This window comes from Glandiceps talaboti, chromosome 4 (genome assembly GCF_964340395.1).
Source record: "Glandiceps talaboti chromosome 4, keGlaTala1.1, whole genome shotgun sequence".
Classification (NCBI taxonomy): Eukaryota; Metazoa; Hemichordata; class Enteropneusta; family Spengelidae; genus Glandiceps; species Glandiceps talaboti.
Window position 1 is genome coordinate 10,725,122 of NC_135552.1, and position 9,572 is coordinate 10,734,693.

Sequence of the window (9,572 nt, forward strand, 5' to 3'; positions counted from 1 at the left end):
CTGAATAACTAGTTAGGCTAGTCATCACGCGTTGTCTTTTGATTGTGATCGATTTATTGTTGTACTCAAATGTAAATTGATAAACGTTTTATTTCTAAAATTGAGAAATTTTTTGGCTTCAATAAGGCAAAATAAAAATAAAATGTTTGTTTCCGATAACATGACTTCTGAAAATAGGATAGGTAGGTCAGATATTTGACTTTAAATTTAAAAAAAAATTACTTCTGCCCCAAAATAAGATACTCGTCGGTCACAACATTACCACTTACACGAGAGTTTGATGAGGTGTAAAAGAAGTAAATGAAGACAATTATAAGTTAAGTAGATGAACACGTTATGGAGACTGTACTGTTATAGTCTCTGGAATACGATTTTCTGTCTTCAAAAAGTGACTACATATGAGGCAAAGGTATGAACGGTGTACACGGAAATGGAAGTAAATTGTTATCATTTTACCTTCGCATGCAAAAGAAAATGTTTAGGGTCGGGAGGGGGGAGGGGGGCTTAAACTAGAGTCGGTTGTGTTATCGGAAACATGCTATTTTCTTCATTTAGCCCTCTATAGGCAGATAGGACTTCTCGAAATTTGTCTGAGCATAATGATATTACGTAATTAATATCATGCAAGAAATAGAACTTTTTCAACACTCAAATATTCTTCAATGACCTTTTCTGTGTTTTGATGACTTTGTAACACACTCACTTCAAGTTTTACTGTAACTAGCGTACCGAACTCTCAACTGTAATTCAAATATACTCCTTAAGTATCCAACATCTTAAATATATTAGTTGCTTCAATGTCTCCTTTATCTGTGTTTTGTGCAGAGGGGTTATAGGTCAATACATCCAAAGATTTCAGTAAAAAGCCGTACAAACGTACGGCACTCCTTCCGGTGATTTGAACCGTTTCATCGGTTTGCAACCCGAAGTTTTGATGGTTTTTTTTTTTGCAAATACTACGTAACATCACATCGTATTGTTATTGTAGTTAGCTACAGTTTGATTTCCAGATTATCGCACCTATTATAAGGGGAACATTAAAAAAAAAGGAAACATTAATTTTATATTTTGCCGCATTGTGTTTCTATTTCACATCTCTGGCAATCTCTTCAAATCTTTGTTGCGGAATGACAAGTTTTGATTATCATGAATAAAAACAAATTATATATTGCCATGATATATGGTAAAGCACCAATTTGTACATCTCAGGTTCAGTGGTGTGTAATGTCATCTCGTAGAATGTATTGTAAATATAAAAAATTTCGACACTAGCGATTTTACCATTTTCACTAATTACCAGACAGGTACCTTGTGTTTATGTACACGAAGGCAGTTTAGTCACTATCCATGTTCGCATTTTTTCTGTTTTCCAGCAAAATAAGTGAAAATAAGGCTTAAAAACAAAATAGCCAGTTTTACAGTATATGTCATGTTGCATATGGTTGTGCAATGTAGTGTAATGCATGGAAGTACATGCATACAGTGCAGCTCGTTGCAATAACATGTAGTGCAGTATAGTGAGGTACAGTTCGTTCTAATGTGTTGAGATAGTTTGTTGCAGGGCTGTTGCATACATATACGGAGGGTGAAAGCGTGCTGTAAAGCACGGAACAGGTCAAGTCATGGTAGTATTTAGTACATGTTGTGCACTAATATTTTATTGTGTGTGTGTATTTGTGTGTGTGTGTGTGTGTCTGTCTGTCTGTCTGTCTGTCTGTCTGTCTGTCTGTCTGTCCGTCCGTCCGTCCGTCCGTCTGTCTGTCTGTCTATTAGGATTTTTATGATTGTTTGTCAATACTGTAGGATGTTAATATCGTCCTTTTAAGAGATGGAATTATAAAATACCATGATTGATTTAAGTATCGATGAAAGAAGACAGTGGTAACTATTATTTTAAAGCTGTACTTACTGTTACTGTTTTGTTAGATAAAATTACTTAATCGTATTGGACATCCTGCAAAGTAATGTGGGTAAACATATCTGTGTAGCAGTCAACAAGTATGGCGCAAAAAACAGCGCCCGGAAAAGTCTTCCGTAAATCATGTAATAAATTTCTGCTCAGAAACAAAGTTTTGTTTCAGCGTCCCTAGTTCCTGTCTTAGTTTTCGGAGCGTGGGACCCTGAGGCGCGCGCGCGTGGTTTGGAAGATACTCCAGCAAGCTATGCCAATCATGATTACCAAATACAATAGTTATAAGTGCAGGTACTACCAAACCAGAGTGACTATAGAGTTTCACTTAAGGGCAGCACCATGTTTTTAATGTCCCACACAATGTGTTTTGATACAAATTACATAATAACAAAATACGTGCACTGATTGCGCACACCTACATGAAATGTTACATTTTATCTCACTGTGAACACAAATAAACAATTTTGTGTTTGCTTCCTTGTTTCATTGGACAGTGATGTTGCATGAATTGTGTTCACAGCGAAACATGTATCATTTGTATGCTTGTAATTTGCATTTTTTTTAAAAACTGTGAGAGACGTTAACAAGATCACGTTGCCTAATCTATAGTCACTGTGGTTTGGTCGTAAGATCTTTCCATAACAACTATCTCTACACTGACCTGCTACATGCCATGACCTTTCACCTTCTATTTATGTCACTTTGAGTCTTGTGTGGCCAGGTGTTTATGGTTATGTGTAAAATATGATTTACTAAATATTATTTGCTTGTATTATTTTATCAAATTCATTCATTTTCAAATGTGTAAATAACTCAACTGCATGCTGCTGAACTAAACAATGGGAAAATGTTACACTGACTTCAACAATTGATATGGGCCTTGAGTAAACACGGGTAATTAAGCTCCGTTTCCACGGTCGTAACGTATCAGGAGAGACACGTCCATTCCAAAGTCAAACAAAAATAGCCGCAACAGCTAACCGAGATAATCTGCCGCGATTAGAGTTCGTCAAGTTAATAGCGTTGAATGTTTGTCGTGTCCAGGTCTACATTGGTACTTTACTATTGTACACCTTTACTATCACGATCTGACAGTTGGGGCCACTGCTGTTTGTGTAATCTTAATAAATACTCATTCCACCGTAGTCGCAAACCATATCACTTAGAGGCAGCTCCATACATGGGTTTCTAGGCTGCCAGGGGAATTCGATGGAAACTATGTGACTCGGGGGTCACGCAAACCGTCAAAAAACCAGTCACCTATCAAACCAGTTCAGTCATTGCGAACAGAATTGGGATACCATCATCCAGAAATGGCTGATCTCGTCGAAAATAATGAACACCTCGCAGAATACGTTTACTTAAAGGTGAAAGGCAAATTCCCACCTGGGATGAGTCGACCACTGTCTTCAACGTATCATTTTGATGACATCATGGTAGCAGTTTTACCGATGGACTTGTTTATTTCTGAACATCACTTGCCAGATTGTTTCCGTCTACTTGGAGACCGCCTCTACCACGACAAAAATAGGGTTAACGTCTACATCCATTCCAGCAGATACAGGCTGCGATTCCCGTATTCAAACGGAGGGTAAGAGAATCTACAATATATTGTTATAAAATTGCATTCCGATCCTTGGCGATAGTGATTTAATTTTGAACGCCGTGCTCATAATGTGTGGAATGTCGTCCACTACACACTGTATAGTAGTAGCTGCTTATCGAATTTGTACAAGATCTTTAAAGCACCATTGTCTGTCTCCGTTTAAACGAGCCGAAATCAACACATATATAAGCCAATATTTGTCAGAATCTAAACTTTCAAATATTTGAAATTCACAAATTCAATTTGTGAGTTTTATTTATCTACGTTGATTTCTTCAATCCGTACATGTCGACGTCGTTTTCAGTTTTTGGCAATGTGCCAAGAAACGAATCGCCGCTACATACAGGTGATATCACGGTTTTAATTAAAGCCGACCTTGCAAGTCATCACGTGTTACAAGGTATATCTTAAAATATTTTTGTTTACCAAACGGATAAAGACAGTTTGATATCATGAATCTTACCAATTTGTTGGCATATGTATACAAAAACAAACTTTTGTTTCTTGTAGGAAATACCAAAACACTAAAGTAAACTGTGTTGTGTCCTACCGACCACAATGAGACACACAATCATATGTAGACGTACATGTATGCTGTGATCACAGACGCGCGTTGAGAGATTCTTACAATTTGCAGTTCTAGTTAGTCTAGTTCCTATACAGTATCGTTACGATTTATACCTTCACTCACAGTTGGCATTCAGACTATTAAAGTAGTAGTAATCATGTATGTATGTATGTATGTATGTATGTATGTATGTATGTATGTATGTATGTATGTATGTATGTATGTATGTATGTATATGTGTGTGTGTATGTGTGTATGTGTGTATGTATGTATGTATGTATGTATGTATGTATGTATGTATGCATGCATGCATGTATGTATGTATGTATGTATGTATATGTGTTTGTATGTGTGTTTGTGTGTGTGTATATATATATATATATATATATATATATATATATATATAGTTTTGGTAGTATTGGAACTCTTTCTTGGGTGTAACTCGGAGTTTCACGCAATATGCGTGAAACTCCGAGTTACACCCAAGAAAGAGTTCCAGTACTACCAAAACTATTACGCTCTGCCACTGCGGTATAGAGCACTGTCTTAGCAGATTGATACTCACCGAGTTATATATATATATATATATATATATATATATATATATATATATATATATATATATATATATATATATATATATATATATATATATATATATATATAGTTTTTTATTACGCTCTGCCACTGCGGTATAGAGCACTGTCTTAGCAAATTGATACTCGCCGAGTTATATATATATATATATATATATATATATATATACTGTTCATTGAAACATATACATGTCTGATGACTCCCCTGAGGCAGCGTTGGAGCACTATTAAGAGAGTCACAGAACAATAATGTGAACAAGTTTTAATTTGGCGTTTGTGTGCAATTGCACTAAATTTATGTGATGTAAAATCATGGAATGACGAAACTACCTTTATTTCCTGGAGTGTTGTGCCCCTTTAATCAATTAAGAAGGCCTATAGTAAATTTATGAATACAGCTATGATTCAGCTAAAAAGTAAACCCAAGTCAATTAAAATGTTATTTATTTTATTATTGAATTATAATATTAATCGATTCATAATTACGTGATTTTTAATAAAGTGTGCTGAACGTGACGACACTTGAAGATCTTGATAGCCTGGCTGCCAATATGTTAAGCAAACCGATGTTATTGGATGTTGAATGGAAATGGCGTCAATCAAGCAATGGTTTTGACGCTGTATCGATAGGTAAGACAATTTCCAATAAAAGTTATGTCTACAAATAAGATGAAAGCAACGTTCTAAACACACTCATTGGAAAGTCCTTCAAGCGACGTCCTGCTATTACGCACATAGCGAAATGGGTACAGCCTATTTCAAATTACCGTTCACCAGCATTGTTTTATGCAACCAAGCAGAAACCAATAAGAAACTACTACACTTTAAAGTGACACAGTCTGAATTTATAAAGTTTCTACTCAAGAGAAAATACTTCAATAGAACGACATTCCAGTATACTGTTAATGTGGATGCATTGTCTCTCTGTAACATTACAATTGTCCTCTGGCATTGTTAGAGCAGTTGATTGCATGGTAGGAATTTCTTTCCTTAGCATTTTTTATATGTACCATAAATTACGTCATCCCCTGTTATTCAATTGCAAGTAATCGTTAAGTTTGCTTTAGTTGGTACAATTATCATGATTATGTGAGTAACTTTATACTGTAAAATGTACTGTAAACACTAATGTACTGTAAAATGTACTGTAAAAACTAATAAACTGTAAAAACTGTAAAAACTAATGTACTGTAAAAACTACGCCTAAGCACATATAAACCCAGCAAGATTGAATGAATACATACCACATTTTGTCTAAGTGAAATAAACAAACCTGTTACTATGCAGGCACCAAATGAATGCAGACATCAAAACATTGGCGCCCATGCGTCTGCGTCTAGTTGCTGTATGTGTAAATGGTTTAGTTCATATATTTTAACAGACAAAATGTAGTAAGTTTTTTTAGTGGTTTCTACATGGTTGTATCAAACAGAGGTAGTGAATGGTAACTTTAAACGGGCTGTAACTAACACCCATCCCTGGCTAAAGTCGGTGTCGTAGTGCTTAAATTGTGATCTAGAAGGAAGTCTTGGTCGACAGTTTGGTAGAGATGGTTGGATTCAGCCACGTAACAGAAACTAACATAAAAGTTACACCATGGCAACGAACCCGTTTATAGACTGGAGCTAGTTTTTAGTGTTGGGTAATTTATTGCATTACGTCACAACTTTTAACAACGTCTGTATATTATCTTTCCTTATTTATTTTTGGTTACTTCAATCTCCGAAACACTATAGAGTATTCCCTTGTTGTTGTCAACACGAGTCATCGCTTTGTTAGGGTTCAACTAGAAGAAGGATTCAAAGAAGCAAGAAAGTGTCTAAAGGAGGGAAGAAAGTTTTCAATAGAGGTAAGATGATTTGCAGAACCTTAACTTTTTTTTCATGATTGAAGAACATTGACTGGCATGTTTTAGAATGGCACCATAAATTTGTTTTTAGTAACTAACGATCACCACACACGTAAAGTACGTAAAAAGTCATTGATTTACATTCAAATACACTTTTACAAAAATTAGGTTACTTGCGACATAACTAAGTCTGGCGTAGTATAAAAACTCTTGAAAACATATATCTTCATTTACAGCGCCCTCACACTTCAAGTATACCTAAAATTTATATTAAATTTCAGTTCGACTTTACACAAATGGTAGTGCAGTGGTATACAGATCTCCTGCGTGGGATGGAAGGATCCAATGAGTGTTGCTGCTGTGGTGAAAGTACGGGTCGTTATGGCAGACTGTGTATTACAAATAATAGTAAATATTGGCCATACTATAGATGCAATAGCTATACGTGTCCTTACTGGTGCCTGTGTCTTCCCTGCTGTCTCTTCACGTGGCCGTGTTATGAGGTTTGTATTATAGTCATACAGCTCATATCATAAAGCACTGGAATCTTGACTTTCTGTTTACCCTGTTCCGTAGGTGTGACGGTGTCAATTGGGCACTGTTAGTTTCAATGAATGAATGAATGAATGAATGAATGAATGAATGAATGAATGAATGAATGAATGAATGAATGAATGAATGAATGAATGAATGAATGAATGAATGAATGAACATTGTTATCGTGAATTTTTTTTTTCAACTGCTCAATTCAGACTCTTTCAGCAGGTTGACCCAGTATTCGGGACACACGAGCTTACGGACACGTGAGCCTAATAGGGAGTCATGGGTGCCTGGAAGTTTATATTGCCCTCTGTCTGTCCTTTTCTCATTTGGTACACATGTCGACGCACCTATGACCCCTTAATACGCTCACGTGTCCCTAAGCTCAGGTGTTCTGAATAGTGGGTCAATCTATTGACAAAGACATGACTCACTGACGTGTGCGCAGTCGAAAATTCAGATAACATGTTGGAACAAAAGTTTAAGTCGACACTTCACAGCGACTGTCTTGTTTGCTGAACAAACTGACTTTAAAATGGTGACCCCAAAGAGCAAGTGTCAGTGGTGTTGTCTTTCTCTGAAAACAAACGTTCTTCCATTCTCCAAACTTTGCCTTACGAAATAAAGCTTGTTTCAGTGGTTCTTTTGAAATAATAAAATAAATTTGATTGTTCCCTTCTTGTTTTCAAAGAAAATCGTAAATCTTTTATTTTCCCAAAGAGTTAACACAATATGTGGTGGTCATATCGAATTCTGAGACGAGTACATTTTCATCATTTTGGTACAGTGACGTCAGATTTTAAATTGAGAATAGTTTGGAGTTTTCTTGAACAATATAAATTACAGAAAAGTTGAAGACTTTGTTCCCAAAGTGCAAAACGTACCCGGTATACTTTATTTTCCAATGTATTTTCAACAGTACTAGTGGTTAGAGCAAACTTCAAACAAGAATTCATACCACATGTTCAAAAAGAGGTGTTTGACGGCAACAGATCCTCGGTCGCGAATGACCGACAGAATCTGTTTTGTGTCACTGTATAGTCAATACAATACAGATACCTAGGCGTTAACTTAGGGCTTCCAAAATCAATTGTAACTCGGACCAAATGTAGAACAATTCGTCAAAGGTTTTCATTTATTCATATTTTAGACCCATCGTCACGCGACATGCAAGGACATTTGTTATGAAATGACGGGAGACGTGGTGTTTCTGGAGGAAGTCTGGGATTCGCTCATGAGCAAATTTGTCTTAAGACAGCCCACGGAGGAACTCGAAGAGGGATAACACAGAACAGGAACGTTTGTAACTGTAACAAAACTCCAAAGTAACGGCATGGCGCCACCACCAAGTGATAACTAATGACACAGTCCTTGTTGATGTCTGACGCAGTCTCAGTAAGGGCACCAATCACATATGGACCAAGAGTAGATCTCTGGTGGATTTAATGTAATCTGAAAGTAAGCCGTTAGTTAACAAGGATGTCACGACTATACCGTGCTGACTAATTTTCACAAAACGTCAAAGAACTGAACGAACTAAAAATTGTATATATTTTACAGAGGACTGGTGTAAACCGAGTCATTTACAAAACTATCTAGAATTAGAAGACTGCCATCTTGCTTTGAAGCTCACCCACCAAAATCTTTCACTTTTCACTCTTATGATATTAATTTTAAACTGGACATGACAGTTTTCACCCGCGATCAATAAAGTGGTGTGAGTTTGGACCGCACAACATCAAATAAGGCATATATACAGCGCCTTCAAAGGGTGAAATGTGTTGTTCGTGATGTGCCTCTTATGTGAAGAGGACCGTGGAGTGAACAAAAGCCAATGTATAGTTTTTGAATAATGTACAGCAATATGGTCAGAGTGCACAGAATCTTTCAATTGATACTGTGGTAGGTATTTGACTTAAGGTGCGAAAGGTATTAACTATACAATCCCTAGAAAGGTATTAACTATACAGTCCCTAAAAAAATGCTAATATATAAATATGTTACTTCTTTAATACGTAGCTGTTCAACCAGCTGTATTTACTTTTTTACATGTGTTATATATGCGTGAGTTGTACGTCACCCGTAAATGATCGTGTGTGACAGAGTGTACGAAATGGGTACAATATTACCCATTGACAGAACAGAATGACAATGTACTGTATTGACAATAAATATAACCCGGAAATTTGCCAAGATTGTGATAAAGAAATAAAAAGTGCCAATAACACAACGAAGATTCTTATCTTGGGTGTGACGTCATCGCTTCAACTCCGATCAAGACATAATAACCAGCGATATTTTATGTATATAGTTGCATTTATGTGGTTTTCATTGCATCGTCATACATCACCGCCCTCTACGGCGAGTCTTATCAGCCAACGCAGAAAGGAATGTTATTTTTCGTTGCGTCAGCCGGGCTCTGGCTTGCGAGAGTGTTTACCGATCAAACCGATGGATATTATCCTTGACAAGAATTTGTAAAACGAATTGTCGACGAGTTG